The sequence below is a fragment of the Rhinoderma darwinii genome, chromosome 5 (genome assembly GCF_050947455.1).
Source record: "Rhinoderma darwinii isolate aRhiDar2 chromosome 5, aRhiDar2.hap1, whole genome shotgun sequence".
Lineage (NCBI taxonomy): Eukaryota > Metazoa > Chordata > Amphibia > Anura > Rhinodermatidae > Rhinoderma > Rhinoderma darwinii.
In genome coordinates, this window is record NC_134691.1 from 99,211,931 (window position 1) to 99,223,415 (window position 11,485).

An 11,485-nucleotide genomic window follows, 5' to 3' on the forward strand; every position below is an offset into this window, starting at 1 on the left:
CGAACACTGCTAAATTAAAGTGTAAGTCAATGGACAAACGGCTCCGCTGCGGATTAACGCTTCGGAGTGTCTGCAGCGGAATTTAAGTGAAATTCCGCCACGTGTGAACCGAGCCAAACAGAGCAAAGTGCAAAGATATTCTTGATAAACCTTCTTCAAAGTGCTCAAGACTAGGCCAAAGATTCACCTTCCAACAGGACAACAACTCTAAGCGCACAGCCAAGACAACACAAGAGTAGGTGCTGCCGTGTGCAGGGGGTCTAAATCACATAATAGTAATTCATATATTCTCAGAATTTTGCTTTCATAATTGCACTATAAGTTCTCTGTGTACTTTTACCTGCTACATATAAAGTTAGATAGATAAAATCTATACCGGACAACCCATTTAATCCTTTAAAACTACAAATCCTATATCAGTTGTACTGTATAGTCGGTTTTACAATGTAAAAGTGCGGAAAAAAGGTTGAATCTGCAGAGACGACAAGCCTTCTTTACTGTGAGAACGATGAATCTATGGAATAGTCTACAGCAGGAGCTGGCCACAGCAGGGACAGCGGATGGCTTTAAAAAAGGCTTAGATCATTTTATAGATTGAAAAAATATCAGCTCCTATGTCAATGCGTAGACATTTTTCCCTTCCCTTTTCCCATCCCTTGGTTGGACTTGATGAACATGTGTCTTTTTTTAACTGTACTAACCATGTTACTATGTAACATTATTTTTCTTAGGTATATTGATACAAAATAATAATATGGTTAATCTTATTTTATAAAAGAGATAGATAGATAGATAGATAGACAGACAGACAGACAGACAGACAGACAGACAGACAGACAGACAGACAGACAGACAGACAGACAGATAGATAGATAGATAGATAGATAGATAGATCATCTACAATCTATATGTACTGTATTTTAGATTAGATATTTCCTATACTTGTTATGGTTCTAAACCTCCATTGACTGCTGTGTTTTGTACATAAATTACTTCTTGTTTCCTATGCTTAGGGTATAGCCTAGTGGTGAAAATGAGGCGATGAAAGCAAACCACAATTTTTTTTTTCACTGTGAATGTCAGCAGCAGTGCTGTGGTATAAACTGCATTATTAACAATGCCTCTCATCTATAACAATGCTTTTCACTGCTAAACTACATTTTATAGATCTAAGTGGGTTGGATGCACAGTGTAAGGCCACATGCCCACTTCAGTCTTTTCTGTCAGGGTCCTATCCCTTTTTTTTAACTGATAGCACCCAGACACATTCATTACAATGGGGCCATGCACACTTCTGTTGTTTTAACGGAACCGTACGGCCGTTCTTTCAAAAGTAGTGCAGGTCCTACTCCTGCCCGTATTTGACGGAACAGTCTCGGCATTTGCATTGATTTGGTCCGTAAAACAACGGGCTGCACATGAAAGCCATCCGTGTGCGGTCCGTAATTCACCGAACCGTCATTAGCGGCCGTTCACCGGCACACGGAAGTGTGCATGAGGCCTTAATCATAAAAGAAACATTTGCTATTTATAAATAACAGACAGAAACACAATATGCATACAAATATTGTGTGAATTTTAGTATCAGGTTTATTGTAACTGGCTTGATCTACAAGTGTTATTGTGACTGGCACTATCTACAGGGGAAATCGTGACTGGTGATTTCTACAGGGGGCATTGTGACTGGCGCTATCTACAGGGGGCATTGTTAGTGTGTGTGGTGTTTTCTTTTACAGTGTTTGACACAATTTACCTAATGGGGACAGTGTATGGCGATATTATGACATTGTGACTGGCGCTATCTACAGGGGGCATTGTTAGTGTGTGTGGTGTTTTCCTTTACAGTGTTTGACACAATTTACTTAATGGGGACAGTGTATGGTGATATTATATTCAGGGGCACAGTGTGTGATACTATTATATTCAGGGGTATAGAGTGCAGCATCATGAGAATTTTATCTTCGTTTATAGGTGTGAAAATGTTGGAAAAGTGAGGAGGCGAAGACATCTGAGCGGCAAACTGCTGAAATGGGTAGAGGCTAGGAGAAGTCATCATAGAGGTCTGGAACGGAGGGAGAAGAAAATAGAAAAAGAACTAAAATGAATATGAGGCATCACCTGTGAGTCACTCAATGTAAATGTTTATTCTCCCCGTGACTGATCAGTACTGTAGCAACTGTATGATGATCTGCAGCAAAATGACAGATGGTACCATTCCTTTTTGGAAACAACCCCCTGCATATCCTAACCATTGTTCAGGCTATACTGGGAGCTGTAGTTTTATGTCATACAAACTTATATGGCAGGTGTTAAACTGAATTTGCAAATGATTTCTGTACTGGGCTGTATTTGTGCTGGTGCTGTATATATGTAGTGAGCTTGATTTTGGTGCTGTATCTATGTAGTGAGCTTGGTTCTGGTGCTGAATATATGCAATGAGCTTGTTTCTGGTGCTATATTTATGTACTGAGCTTTGTTCTGGCATTGTATATATGTGCGGAGCTTTGTTCTGGTGCTGTATATATGTACTGAGCTTTGTTCTGGTGCTGTATATATGTAATGAGCTTTGTTCTGGTGTTGTATTTATGTACTGAGCTTGGATTTGCGGCTGCATATATATGTACTGAGCTTGGTTCTGGTGCTGTATAGTTATGTATTGAGCTTGGGTCTTGCACCGTATATATATATATATATATATATATATATATATATATAAACATATGTACTGAGCTTGGTTCTGGTGCTGAATATATGTAATGAGCTTATTTCTGGTGTTGTATTTATGCACTGAGATTTGTTCTAGTGCTGTATTTCTGTGCTGAGCTTGGTTCTGTCGCTGTAAATTTATGTACTGAGCTTTGTTCTGGTGCTGTATATATGTACTGAGCTTTGTTCTGGTGCTGTATATATGTACTGAGCTTGGTTCTGGGGCTGTATATATGTACCGAGTTTGGTTCTGGTGCTGTATATATGTAATGAACTTGGTTCTGGTGTTGCATTTATGTACTGAGCTTGGTTCTACGGCTGTTTATATGTACTGAGCTTGGTTCTGGGGCTGTATATTTATGTATTGAGCTTGGTTTTGGCACTGTATATATGTACCGAGCTTGGTTCTGGGGCTGTATATTTATGTACTGAGCTTGGTTCTAAGGCTGTATATATTTACCTTATCTTAAAGTAAAATTAGATGTTAAATCTACTGTTTCCTTTAAGATAAGTTTAATATATACATACAGTAAAAACGAAACCCCAAAAAACATAGAGAAACAGCAGTTTTTTCCAATTCACCCATTATATGGTACTTTAAATGGTGCTAATAAAAACTACAACTCCTCCTGCAAAAAATAATCCTTCACACACTACTCTATTGAGGTAACATTTAAAAAGGTATGCCTCTAGAATGGTGGCAAGTGAAAATGAAAAAAAAAATGGCTTGGACTTTAAGGGTTAAATAACAGAGAATTTTTTTTTTCCAGAAACCATTAAGAATTTAAAGCTCCTGACCTCATTAGTATCTCAAAGTATTCTGCTTTTTCTCTTCTGTATGGCTCATTCTGCTTTTACAGCAAATTCAAAACCGTGCCAGATCTGTGGCCACCGAAACTGAAATCTGAAAATATACAGTACAGCGTCTTCAGAGTTGGGGGGTGCCCACACTTTGTGAACTGCCCGGGGCCCATGGTACCCTTATTTGCCCCTGATCACAGGGATTTGTTGCAGATTTTCATTCTGTATTTTAACCTTTGCAATGCAAAAAGGTAGATCTGCATTAAATCCGCTACAAAATCGACGACAAATCCGCGACACGTGAACCCAGCCTTACACCATTTGGTGCAGATTTTTAGCAACGTATCCGCAGAATTTCTGCAGCATTTTCAAATCTGTAGCATGCTCATTCTATTCTGAATGTTCACTGTGAATTTCACACTTTTCAATGTAGAAGGGGTGATATGATTTCCACAGCAAAATAAGCACATAACACATGCGGGTTTTGCTGCAGAACGCGGTAACACTGTAGATATTCTGCAAAAATCTGCTGCAAATCCTGTGAGGGTACATTCAGAATTTGCTGTGGAATTGTGGTGTGGATTCTGCATTGCAAATCTGCAGCAATTTACAGTACCATACAAGTGGATGTGTTTTTTTTATAACCCTATCCACATGTAGCAGAAAAAACTGCAGTGAAAGCAGAGCATGCTACGGATTTTCAAATCTCCAGCATTCAGTCTGTTGTTGAGAAGCAGATTTTTGAAGCCTTTGCAACGCATAAGCTGAAATCAGTGGGAATTGCGCTGCTAAATCCACACCAAAATCTGCATATCATATGCAGGTTTTACCACAGATCAGTTGCATATTTACAGTTAAATTCGTGGCACAATCTGCCGTGGAAATTGTCCATCACCTGTAAACATGCACTAAAGGTACCCAAACTTATGGTGGATTTATAGCAGATTTTTCCGCAGCAAATCCACAGCAAAATCTGCAATTGTTACGTATGGATTTGGGTGCAGATTTTGGTGCGGATTCATCGCGGATTTAACCTCTTCTAAATTGAAAAGAATGAAATACGCTGTGAACATTAATAACAGAATGAGAATGCTGCAGATTTGGAAATTTTGTTGCAGAAAGTGTTCTACAGCATTTGTTCAAATCAAATCCACATGGCTGATACTGTCATTTTCTGTGTGCACATCTGTATGGAAAAACGGCAGCATTTCCATCTTGTGTGCAGAGGACCTTAGGGTCCATTCACACAAGGTGTTAATGGTGTGGCAGCAAACCACACTGTTACCACATCACTGCAAAACCGGATGCAAATACATGTCGTTTTTGTCGCATTTTTCTAAAGCTGTGACTGCAATCAATCTTAGACCACAATAAAAACCACATGTATATGCAGTTTTGCGGTACAGCTATATTGTCGCTCTCTGCTGTATCATTACTACACAAATGATCAATCAATCAGGGCCGATCTTAGGAATGTGATATCTGGCCTTGATGACCTAGGCACTGAGAGCTTGCTACATCCCCTAGTTTCTTGCTTGGATAGCGATATGCACAACTTTCTGGGAGTGTTATATGGGCACTTTATGTTTGTATCGTTTGGGCACTATATGGTATACAATAAAGGGGCATCAATTGAAGGTATTGCACAGAGAACCAACCAACCTAAGGTACTCCCTGCAATCGATAAATAAATTATGTTCACGTTACACTACCATAGAGCAACTGTTTGTTGGCTACCTAACTTGTCTGGTGAGCTGCCTCATATCCATATTATTTCTATAGACTGCAATAAAGGCTGCCTGATCCTATTTACTCATTCACCTACTGCATCCGTCTTAACATAGCTTCTAGTAATTCTGTTCCTAACCACCATGAAAATACATTGCCCATGCTGGTCTTTAACCCACCATAGTAAATACGGCACACGTATACAACTCCATTTGCAACGCTTAGTTTGTTTTCGCTGTTAGAGACTAAACACCCTAGAGACTCTCTCTGTCTTCTATAATATCACTAAGGCTGGATTCACACGAGCATGTTTGGTCCGAAAAGGACGGAACGTATTTCGGCCGCAAGTCCCGGAACCCAACACACTGCAGAGAGCCGGGCTCCTAGCATCATATTTATGTACGACGCTAGGAGTCCCTGCCTCTCCGTGGAACTACTGGCCCATACTGAAAACATGATTACAGTACAGGACAGTTGCCCCGCAGCGAGGCAGGGACTCCCAGCGTCGTACATAACTATGATGCTAGGAGCCCGGCTCCCTGCAGTGTGTTCGGTCTGGGACTTGCGGCCGAAATACGTTCCGTCCTTTACGGACCGAACATGCTCGTGTGAATCCAGCCTAACACAGTGCTCAATGTCATGGCCTCTACTGGTTGTTCGAATTATATAACTAATCATGTTATTGCTGGGATGCTGGAGGAATGAGGGAGCTGCAAAGTCTACATAGATCTAGCACAGCCCTAATCACTACAAATATCTTGTCCATCAATAAAATTCACAAACAATGTCATAGCAAAATGTGATCTAGCCTAAGGGTATGTTCACACTTGCCTAGATTAGCTGCGGATTTTCCGCAATGGATTTTATTGAGGAAAATCCACAGTGGATTACAGTAGCAGCAAAGGGGATGAGATTTGAACAAATCTCAACCCCACGCTGCAGAGAAAACATGCAAAAATTAACCTGTAGTCGTTTTTTTAATCCGCAGCATGTCAATTTATGCTGAAGAATCATTGCACTTTTGTTGCGGGTTTTCCCAAATTAATTCTATTATAACTATGTTGATAACTATGATGCTAGAGCCAGCCTTCCTGAACTGTGTTAGTTCCGCAAAATATTGACCGAACACACCCGTGTGAAACCGGCCACACTTGTATGGTTCATTCAGTGCCTGGACTAGTTAGGGTATGTTCACACGCAGTGACCAAAAACGTCTGATAATACGGAGCTGTTTTCAGGTGAAAACAGCTCCTGATTTTCAGACGTTTTTGTAGTAACTCGCGTTTTTCATGGCGTATTTTACGGTCCCAGTTGGAGCTGTTTTTCAATGGAGTCAATGAAAAACTGCTCCAAAAACGTCCCAAGAAGTGTCCTGCACTTCTTTTTCATGGGCGTCTTTTTACGCGCCGTATTTTGACAGCGATGTGTATAATTAAGCCTCGTGGGAACAGAACACCGTAAATCCCATTGCAAGCAATGGGCAGATGTTTGTAGGCGTAATGGAGCCGTTTTTTCAGGCGTAATTCGAGGCGTAAAACACCCGAATTACGTCTGAAAACACTGCGTGTGAACATACCCTAAGATGAGTATTCCACCCATCAATATATCAAGATAGAAATATTTTTTCGATAAAATGTAACTGGAACTTTTTTCCATCCAGTACTTTAACCTAAAACAGGTAAGTTTGTTACACTTCTGAAGACCTTCAAATATTGTTTCACTTTAAATGGCACCTACGTGTAAAAGGGCATAAAGAGTGTGTACTGTTATACAATGAACTTGGCAGTGTTACATGAATTCATCAAGATTGGCTCCTACCGTCTTGCTTGAACACAATATATAAAAAAAAACTAGCTGATGACTACAAAGCAGACATTCCTTTTCTTCTTTGCTCATTATTGTGCATTGTTACATTGTTTGTTAAGATAAACTGTAATACGTATGACCCTTGAAACCACATTCTATCGTTCTTTTCTTATCAGCCTCTGATATTAATGTTTTGAAACCTTCTGAAAGGGCGGGTTCACACATAGCGGAATTTCACTTAAATTCCGCTGCGGACACTCCGCAGCGTTAATCCGCAGCGGAGCCGTTTCTCCATTGACTTTCACTTTAATTTAGCAGTGTTCGTTTACACGATGCGTACAATTCCGCTGCGGAGCATAGGCTGCGGAGCGGAATTTGGTGTCCGCAGCATGCTCTGTCTGTTGCGGAGCAGTGGCGGACTGGTTGCGGACTCATGGCGGAATTTCTCCATTGACTTCAATGGAGAGTCAAAATTCCGCAATGAAGTCCGCAGATCTTATGTGTGCTGCGGAGCGTATTGTTTTTACTACCATGACATTTCTTCATTCTGGCTGGACCTATGTATTTCTAGGTCTACAGCCAGACTGAGGAAGTCAATGGGGCTCCCGTAATGACGGGAGCGTTGCTAGGAGACGTCTGTAAATAGTCACTGTCCAGGGTGCTGAAAGAGTTACGCGATCGGCAGTAACTGTTTCTGCACCCGGGACAGTGACTACCGATCTCAATATACATGTATCTGTAAAAAAAAATATAAGTTCATACTTACCGAGAACTCCCTGCGTCTGTCTCCAGTCCGGCCTCCCAGGATGACGTTTCAGTGTAAGTGACGGCTGCAGCCAATCACAGGCCAAGCACAGGCTGCAGCGGTCACATGGACTGGAGCGTCATCCAGGGAGGTCGGGCCGGATGCCGAAAGAGGGACGCGTCACCAAGACAACGGGCGGTAAGTATGAATTTCTTTGACTTTCACTAGGGAAAGTGCTGTCCCTTCTCTCTATCCTGCACTGAATAGGGAGAAGAGAAGCACTTTTCCTGCAGTCCGCAGCGGCCAGTCCGCATCAATTTTCTGCACATTTTGTGCAGATCCGCTGCAGAATCTGCAACGCAGATTCTGTGCGGCATTGATGCGGACAGTTGCGGAGGAATTCCGCCATGTGTGGTCATGCCCAAACGGATATATGAATACAAACACTGGCTGCTCGGACTTGCTTCTTGTTTGTGCCCGTTTTGCAACATATTCTGTGATAAACAAAGTTCACTCAACTGGCACCAACTTCGAGAAAAATATGTTATTAACTTTTTATTTTTTAATTTATTTATTTCCCGTTGCTTAGGCCCGGTTCACACGAGCGCTGCACATCTCGGACATGAAAAACTGCCGTCACGCATCCCCCATAGTTGAGAGTCTATGGAGGGATGCGTGATGAGTGAAAAGAGCGGACATGTCCTATTTTCCCACGCTCCCTTCACACAGTCCGTTGAAATAACGGCTGTGTGAACGACCACATTGAATTACATAGGTCCGTGGGACGGCCGCTGTTTCAACGGCCGTCCCACGGACGTTTAACACGTTCGTGTCAATAAGGCCTTATAGTGTATATTCAGATGTTGTGGTTGAGGTTAAAACTGCATCCAATAATCTGCAGCGATGTAACGAGATTTCACAAAACAAACATTAAGGGCTCGTCCACACGTAACGGATTTGCCGTGTTTTCGGCCAGAAAAAACGCCGCAAAATACGATAGCAGCATAGTAGATGAGATTTAACAAATCTTATCCACATGCTGCGTAAGATTTCCGAGCCGAAATTGACCTGTGGTGCGTATTTTTCGGACTGCAGCAAGTCAATTCCTGCTGCAGAAAGTGTCCAGAATTGCTGCGTTTTTCAGAGGAGATGTCTTCATCTCCTACATTGGGAAAAACGCAGCAATTTCCGCCTTTGACTTTCAACGGAATTGCTGCAGAAATTTTCTGCAGCAATTCCGTTGCGTGTGGACAAACCATAAAAATTGATTATTATTTGCCTGACTATGACATGCCAAAACTTCTTCATACGCAACACAGACAAATCCAATAATATCTATTTGATCATTTTAAGGCTCTGATCATGTTATTTCTGCCATGTGTGTATGGAATATTTTCTGTCAGAACATCCCTATGTAATGGCAGATGTGCCCATAGGCTTAAATAGCCAAATGGATGACAAAGAATGTCCCTTTGGCATACGTTTGTCCGCTATATACATCAGCATTACTTTTTTAAATGTATAGAAAAGCATAGTTGACTAACTTTTTAAATACAAGGATTCCGCTAATAACCGTAAATCATGTGCAATACGTTTTTCTTTTTACAATGGGGTCACTGGCAGACATGTGCAAGTGTATGGGTATACAGTTGCATACAATTCAGGCATAAGTTTGGTTGCACACTTCTAACATGCATGCCTAGCAGGTACACCGAATGTAATGTGAACAAGCACTAATAATAACCTTTCTTTTTTATTTTTATGCTTATTTGTGTAAGGCCTTATTCACACGAACATATTTAACGTCCGTGATACGCGCGTGAAAATCACGCGCGTCGCACAGACCTATGTAAGTCAATGGGGCCGTTCAGACATTCCGTGATTTTCACGCAGCGCGTGTCCGCTTCGTAAAACTCACGACATGTCCTATACTTGGTCGTTTTTCGCGCATCACGCACCCATTCAAGTCAATGGGTGCGTGAAAATCACGCGCAGCACATGGAAGCACTACCGTGTGTCGCGCGTGATTCGCGCAACAGTAGATAAAGAAATGAAGGAAAAAATAAAAGCACTTCCTTCATTTCTTTTTCTAAACATCAAAACCGCGTGTCATAAGGATGGCATATGCGTGAAAATCACACAGCCATGCACCATTCACTGATGGCACACGGAACTGCAACGCATGCAAAACGCACACGTTCATGTGAATAAGGCCTTATAATGACATTTATACCAATGTTTAAATCTATTTATCACACAGTAGACTTTCTAAAACTAAAAGCTCGTACACAGCAGCGGCCAATATATGTTTTCTACTTCTATGGTGAAGAACAAAAGAAATAAACATGTTCTCACAGCTGACAGTTTCTGGTAATTTCATTTCTTTTAGAGCTAAAATAAAATTCCAATACAGTATACATATATACAGTGAATTCAGAAAGTATTCAGACCCTTTCTCTTTTTATAATTTTTTTTACATTAGATACTGGCGCTTTTTTTCATTAATCTACACATAATAACCTTCTAATGACAAAGCTAAATACGTTTTTCAGACATTTCTGCAAATTCATTAAATATAAAAAATAGAAATATCACATTTACATGATGTATATAGAACCTTTCCTCAGTATTTTGTTGTGGCTCCTTTTTAGCAATCGTCTTTTTGGGTATGACAATACGAGCTGTAATTGGGGATTTCCTCCCATTTTTCTCTGCAGATCCTCTCGAGCATAGTCAAGGTGGACGGGGATAATCGATGCAGAGCTATTTTCAGGTCTCTAGAGATGTTTATTCAGTTTCCGGATTCTGAACCTATAATCTTGTGTTGGCTTGGCTGAGTACAGTAACATAACAAAATATGGAAAATGTAAATTGGTCTGAAAAATTTCTGAATGTACTATATATACATACACCGTTCAGCCATAACATTAAAACCATCTACCTAATATGTGCCCTTCATGGTGCCAATACAGCTCTGTGACCCCGTCAAGTCATAGACTCCACAAGACCTCAGAAGGTGTCCTGTGGTATCTGGCTCCAAGATGTTAGCAGCAGATCCGGTCAGTTGCGTGGTGTGGCCTCCATGGTTCAGACTTGTCTTTCCATCACATCTCCTAGAAGCTTGATTTGACGAAAACAGGTGAATTTGGAGGTCAAGTCAACACCTTGAACACTTTGTCATGTTTTGTCATAATTCTGAAACATTTTTTGTAGTGTGGCAGGGCACATTATTTTGCTAAAACAGAAAATAGTCAGGGGTGCACATGGACTGCAACAATGTTTAGGTAGATAGAACGTGTCAAGATAACATTCAAATGAATGCCTGGACCCAAATTTTCACAGCAGCACATTGCCCAAAGCATCACACTGCCTTGGCCAGCTTGTCTTTTTCTCATAGTGAATCCGGGTGCCATCTCTTCAACAGGTAAGCGACGCACACGCACTCACCCGTCCACATTATGTAAAATGAAACATTGCTCCTTGGTCCAGTTCTGGTGCCTGTTATAGGCACTTGCGGTGGTGGACAGGGGTGAGCATGAGTACTCTGAACAGTCTGAAGACATGCGGCCCCAAACGCAGAAAGCTGTGATGCACTCTGTGTTCTTACAGCTTTCTGTCATAGCCATATGGGCATCATGACATATGGGCATCATAGAGGTAGGTCCCCTGCTTGCGACCCCCTTTTGTGAGCCAGAACAG